At 47.8% G+C, this 6,026-nt stretch overlaps 1 protein-coding gene across 1 annotated transcript in view; it reads right to left on the bottom strand.

Moving 5' to 3' along the window:
* Mta3 (metastasis associated 1 family member 3) overlaps window positions 1–6,026 on the bottom strand; it is a 139,644-nt gene that overhangs the window by 9,094 nt on the left and 124,524 nt on the right. The gene's annotated exons all lie outside the window — the stretch shown is intronic.

Genomic DNA, 6,026 nt, shown 5'->3' with positions numbered 1-6,026 from the left:
GAAAACCCCAAAGCAGACAAGCTGGACATCTCGGCAGCTGCCATTTGAGTTGGGCCAGACATACAGCCAAATGGCAAAAAGGAAGGGAAGGAAAGCCTCCCAGACAGAGTAAGGAAGCCCAGATGATGGAGAAGTATGCTTAAACCCATAGGAAGAAGAAAGGAGAGCTGTGCCCCCTCATGAAAAATCTAACAGAGCAATCTGGCTACAACTCCGGAAGCCCTAGGGGGAATTCTGAAAAGGAAACTGCATCATCTTATTAAAGGGATAATTGTTTCTCCTGTCCCCTTAGCATGGCTTAATGTCTTCCTACCTTCCTAGAGATGGTCCCTTAGTCAAGGGATTGACCTGCCAGGCTGAATGCTATGTCTCCACCTAGGCTAGAGAGTTCATTTTTCCCTTTTCTTTTCTTTTCTTTTCCTTTCTTTCTTTCTTTCTTTCTTTCTTTCTTTCTTTCTTTCTTTCTTTCTTTCTTTTTTGTTTGTTTTTTGAGACAGGGCTTCTCTGTGTAGCCCTAGCTGTCCTGGAACTCACTCTGTAGACAAGGCTGGCCTCCAACTCAAGAGATCTGCCTGCCTCTGTCTGAATGCTGGGATTAAAAGCATGCATCACCACTACCTGGCTGAGAGTTCATTTCCTTGTCCAGAAGAAAACAGGTTTCCCTTTAATGCTAAAGTGACACTAGTAACGGGCTGAGTCCCAGGAGCCTTAGGTCTCTAGGGTTCTGGGTCTTGAGTATGGGACCCAATCCCCTCTTCATAGTTCCCTCTGGAGTTTCAGTTCACGTTAGCCAGTCTGCGTGAATCATGCAGAAGGGTCTCAGGGTTGGAGCAGGACAGAAGCCCAGGAGGGAAGCATAGTGGAGTAGAAAACACAGGAAGGAAAAAGGCAGGCTGGGAGACAACAGGATGCATGGATTTTGAAACCAGTTTGCATGGTGTCTCTACCCACTTCCCCTTTCTGAAAACTCACCAGTGATCTCAGAGGAAAGCCAGGTGGCAGGAAGGGCTGTGGGCCACCTAAGCAGCCTCCAAGCCACTCCGGTTCTGGCTGCCTTTCTGTCTGCACTGTCTTTTCCTCCACCTGCCCTTCCCTTTGCTTTCCCTAGGCCTTTTCCACACTGGTAGAGCCACTTTCCAAGGCTGTCCCACCAAGCTGCAGAAGGCCAAGCCCAGGCCAGCTCAACTTAGCCTGAGATTGCACATCTCCAAGTAAGCCACCTCTCCCTTAATGGACTAGCTGGCACACTGCTGGCCACCCAGGGCGCCTGTCTGTCATTCAGGTATCTACCCAGTTTTGTGCTCAATGGGATCAGAGCAGCCCTGATGTTGGAGGGAGACCACATTGCTATGGAATGATCCCTTTGTACATTGATTAGAATAAGGTTGGGTGGGGAGAGCCAAACTGAAAATGCCAGGAAGCAGAAGGGCAGAGTCAGGAGTCACCAGCCAGACTCAAAATGAGTTGGACACATAAAATGGGATAGAGGTAAAAGCCATGAGCCTTGGGGAAGTACATAGATTAGTAGACATGGGTTAAGTTGTGTGAGCTAGTTAGTAACAAGACTGAGCTATTGGTCAAGCATTTATAATTAATATAAGTCTCCATGTTAGTCATTTGGGGGCAGGCAGTAGGGACAGGAAAATTCTGTCAACACCACATGGCATGGCCTCCATCCCCCCTCCCAACTTTCTGGAAACCTTTCTGCCAGCACCTCTCTCTGAGCCTCCTAGTCAATCTCTAAAACTAGCTGGCTGTTTCAGCCCAACCTAACGAAAGAGAAATGTCTAGATACCTTCATGTGTGTGCTGCTGTTCTTGCCCGCCTAGAACAGGCACAGTCACAGGCTGCCTTTGAATAGTCCCTGGGGATGGTGTGGATCCAGTTCCCAGCCAGCCCTAGAGCCTCCCTTGGTTCTGACTATACCCTCAGGCTCTCACTGAGCTTGCCAGACCCCCTTCACTGTAGCTTGCCAGGCCTGCTGTTGCCTGCCCCAACTTCCTCAGTCCTGCCTTATCTAAAGGGCCCTTTCACCCCTGAGGTGGACTGCTACCACGATTGCCTAGGAAAGTAGGGTACCCTTGGTCTGGCCCAGTGTACCTTTCTCTAGACATGCTTCTCCATTTGTGGAATGGAAACTCCGACCCTGGCCCTTGCCAGCTGTAGGATGGAAGATGGAGACAAGCCCACAGCAGAGCTCCAAGGAGAAAGGTACCTATTGAGGAGCAGGGGAAGAGAACAAGGGGAGAGGGAGAGAGGAGAACCATCTGCCTCTTACAGCAAGGAGAGCAGCAGTACAGGGGTGCACGGAGAACTGGAGATGTTGGAGTTCTAATCCATGCTGTGCTTATGCGAGCCTGCACTTTGTAGCCTCTTTCTTTCTCCCATAACATGCTCCCATCCGGGGCACAACAGCAGCATCCATTGCTTTCCTCCCAGGATCCCCATATAGCAGGAGGTGAGTGGGGCAGGAAAGTAAAGGCCAGTAGTCATTAATGCTTACCCAGCATCTACTGGGCCTCCCATGGGAGCCACACATAGCTAGAGGTGATGCGTAGAGTAGAGCGCTCTCCTCTGACCTTAAGCTGTGTGTGATTCCTGGCAAAGGCCTGAACATAGACCCTGGCAAAGAACACACAGCGTCAGAGCTCACGGACACTGCCCCACTGAGCAGGGAAAACGACTGGTGACAAGTGGGCAGTGACTCATGACAATGCATGGAAAAGCAGCTTTAGAGGAGAGGAGAGGAGGCACGGTGTGGAAGCCTCCAGGGAGCCAACAGTACCCTGGAAGCTGGAACGGGAAGGCAGAAGTAATGGTAATGGATGGCAATCTTAGTAAGAGAGCAAAGTGAACCAAGACGCATCCTTTTTAAAGTCCCTGCAGGTAGGGGGCACATGGAAAATGAAAGACCCAGAAAAAATGTTCAGAAGAAAGCGTTAAATAGAAGATGTGGGCCGTAGCAAGGAAAAGAGAACATTAGGGAAGGCAATATCTTCATCCAAGTAGAGAGATTTCCATTAGGAAAGATGGAATAAAACCGCCATTTAGGAAGGAAAAGTGCCTCGTGCAAGAACAGAGTGTTTTCAAAAATGCTCTCTAACTGCCGGCTGCAGGGAAGCCAGTCCATGCTGTGCCCAGCATCTGGAAGGGGTACCCAAGTTAACAATGTACTATAGTATAGTACTATATTTTAAATTATAGACCAGTACTATATTTTTTTTAAAAAAAGCTTTTGAAGATAAGACAAGTCATAAACTAGGCGTGGTAATGCATGCCTGTAATCCCAGCACCCAAGAAGACGAGGCGTTCAAGGCCAACCTGTGGGGAAGAGGCAGCCAGGAGTGATATCTGTGTCTCTGAGTAGAGGTCAACACAATGAGGAGGGGTGATGACCACAGCTTTGAGTGCTCGAGACACTCGGACGGAATGGCACTTAGACTTTTGGCACTTTAGACAGTCATTAGTGACTTTACTGACAGCAAGTTCTGTGAGTGGCTGCTGGGCCAGAGCAGAATGGAAACCATAAAGTAGTGTAATGGGTTGAGGCATTAATGAGATTTGAAGTAATGGAGACACACGTCTCCTCTTTTGGTTACTTTGCCAGTAAAGGGAGACAGAGTGTGGTAAGCAGAGGACCGAAGTTTTAGTGGTTCGAGCGTTCTGCCATCTTGTGGACCGAACACAGGAATTTAAATATAGTTTCAGGAGGAAGAGAAGGGAGAGGAAAGAACAATGGTAGGGATGAGCTAATAGTGATGAACACTGGGTGCCAGGCTCTGCTCTAAGTATCACATGTGTACTAATTTCTTTAGCCCTGAAAGAGATACTATTATCCCATTTTACAGATGAGAATTCAGAGGCACAGATGGGTTGGGTGACTTTCCCAAGGCCCCATTACTAGTAAATGGTAGTCTGACTTGAGTCTGGATACTCTAAAGTCCTAAATGGAGTGGTGGGTGTGTGAATTCAGCCTGTGAGTAGCAGGAAGGTGTGTACCCCTTTTCAGCTAGGGAATGACACTTGGAGAGAGCTGACCTCTACGGAAAGACTCTTAAAAGACTTAGCTCTGTAGGGTGAGACGCTAGGACATGCACAGGATCAAACCACCTGGTTCTTGGAATATGAGTACAAGCTTCCCGGGGAGAACCTACAGAAGGGCCACTGAGCATGGTGCTAAAAGGGCCCTGAGAGCCGAGCACCCACAGCGCTGTTGCTGTGGCTTTATGCTCCATTAGCTGAGAAATTTTGGTTCTGGGGTATAAGGAAATTTCTGGATATTTCCAGGAGCTGCAACCAAACATTCCATTGACCTGGAAGCTAATGGCAAGCATGATGGCTAATGTCACTTGCCACCAAGCCTGATAATCTGAGTTCAATCCTAACACATACATGGCAGAAGGAGAGAACTGATTCCTACAAGTTGTCCACACACACACACACACACACACACACACACACACACACACACACTGGCACACGTGTACCAACATACACCCACTAAGTAAATAAACTTTGGTTTTAAAAGATGAATTGAGCTGGGAGTTGGTGGCGAATGCCTTTAATCCCAGCACTTGAGAGGCAGAGGCAGTCAGATCTCTGTGAGTCCAAGGCCAGCCTGGTCTCCAGAGCAAGTGCCAGGATAGGCTCCAAAGCTACACAGAGAAACCCTGTCTCGAGAAACCAAAAAAAAAAAAAAAAAAAAAAAAGAAAAAGAAAAAAAGAAAAAAGAAAAAAAAAAAGGTAAATTGAAGGTAGGTCTTTCTGGATACTTTGGGATCCTGATGTCTTTGAGTAAAGCGGCTAAGATAGGATCCACGGTACTGGGAAGAGCTATTGATCTAGACTATGGGGAGAAACTGGACTGCTTTTCCACAATGGAAATAAAGGGCTGCATATCTGGAGTGCAAGAGATCCTCTGGGGTGTACTCTTAGTGTTGCCATGCCCTGTGATTCAGGTCAATGGGAAACGATAACAACCCAGCCCAAGCAGGAGGGTAAATGGCTCAGATCCTTTAGGAATGAAGAAAGGAACAACACAACCTGCTGAGGCACTTCTGAGAATGGAGGAGATGCAGATGGGGTGCTAGAGGAAGATAAGCTATAAATACCAAGTAAGGCCATGTGACCAGTTACAGACATGATCATTGTAATGGCCATTGGGTGTTCCTGTCCTAGTTTGTTTCAAACATGTTTGTTTGAAACCTGCATGCTACAGTACTGATCCTCCAGGCAAGATGTGCTCACTGGTGCAATAGTGGCATGGCTATCATGGGGTAACCAGCTGCTCTCTGATTTACCACGAGGCCTGCTACCCAAGAGGGGATCCATGCCTGCTATCAACCTGGTCAGAAGCCTGTGGCTGGGGGTGGAGCGGGTGCATAAGTTCTAGAGGGGAATCTACTAGGATTGTCATGCTAAATTGTCCTGTTTTCATATTTATTGTTCTCTCCATAGATTTGTGCTCCTGTCATCAGCCTTGATTAGAGAAGCTTCCTTCTGCGGTGGCAAAGTACTGTGGAATATGAATTTAAGATGTGTTACATTTGTTAATGCTGTGGAATGGTTGTTTAATGATGCAAAGACGTGTCTGTAAGAATTCAGGCATTATGCTGGCCCACCCCGTCACCTGGCAGAATGCACTCAGGCAGTACCCTGGTCAGCCCAGGGTTCCATGATTGCCTAGTCTGTACGCAGGTGCAAAGGACCCTTTTAAAAGAAAGACACCCTCCCCCCACATAAGCTCTCTTTCCCTCTCTCTTTCCTGCTATTATTCCTCTGGGGCAGACAGGACTTTTCCTGTCTCACTCTTCTCTTCACCTCTTTCCTCCCCTCCCCCCCTTTCCTTTCCTAATAAAACTTCTCACTTAAGCTCTGTCTGCCTGGCATGTTTGTCCCTTGCCTGCCATGGAGTCTGCCAAGGTTCCCCTCACGATTTATCATGACACTGTTACATTTGTTTGATTACATAAAATTAACCCCGGGGGTCAAGCCGAGTCATCAACTAGCTAACACTAAGTGGAGAG

This window comes from Cricetulus griseus, chromosome 5 (assembly GCF_003668045.3).
Source record: "Cricetulus griseus strain 17A/GY chromosome 5, alternate assembly CriGri-PICRH-1.0, whole genome shotgun sequence".
NCBI lineage: Eukaryota > Metazoa > Chordata > Mammalia > Rodentia > Cricetidae > Cricetulus > Cricetulus griseus.
The sequence above is the reverse complement of the archived record's forward strand: the minus strand, read 5'-3'. Positions and strand labels throughout refer to the sequence as shown.